The sequence below is a fragment of the Biomphalaria glabrata genome, chromosome 6, assembly GCF_947242115.1.
Source record: "Biomphalaria glabrata chromosome 6, xgBioGlab47.1, whole genome shotgun sequence".
Lineage (NCBI taxonomy): Eukaryota > Metazoa > Mollusca > Gastropoda > Planorbidae > Biomphalaria > Biomphalaria glabrata.
The window spans coordinates 39,429,013-39,429,835 of record NC_074716.1 but is presented as its reverse complement, the minus strand read 5'-3'; positions in this window follow the sequence as shown (position 1 = coordinate 39,429,835).

Below are 823 nucleotides of genomic sequence, written 5' to 3'. Positions count from 1 at the left end.
CGAGTCGGTCAGTGTCCAAGTAGTGCTTACTTCGGACGGTTTCGATACAGCTGACCGCCTTTTACGTCCCGAATAGTGTCATGGTGTATTAATAAAGAGTTCTGCGATAAAAGTATATTTATTTCAAGTTTTTAAAAATATTTTTTATAAGAAACATGTGTTCTTGGTCTCCCTAAAAATTGCGTTCTGAAAATAGTGTGCATGAGACTCGTACTTTAAACATACATTGAAAAGCTTAAGAATTACTGTTTCTTTGAAGTAAACTCAACTCTATTAATTTATAACATTGCCCTCACTAATATTGAACTGTATATTTAGTTCTTTGCATGTCATTAATAAAGTCCCTGTAGGGGTGGAGGTGCAGCAGCGTCAGAACGAATCCATGAAACACGGCAGAGAAAATAGAAATTGAAATAATGCAAAGTGAAATGCGAGAGAGGTGGTCACGAGGTAGTTAAACAGCAATAATAATCAGGATTTTAAAAAAAATGGCTGACAGACGATACTGCACTCTGGGTAACTATCGATACCCTATTCTGGGTGATAGTCGCTACCGTAGTCCTGGTGACAGACGATACCGCATTATTGGGAATAGACAAAACCGCATACTTGGTGACAGACGATACCACATACTCGATGACAGACGATACCGTATTCTGGGAGACATAGATATTAGATACCGCATTCTAAGAGACAGACACTGTGATAGTAGAAAATACTGGAAACTGTCAATGATGACAATACTGACGCCATAAATTCCGAGGGAATGGTAAACATAGATTTTACAAGAGAAAGTTGTTTTCAACATTTTAATATTTCAACA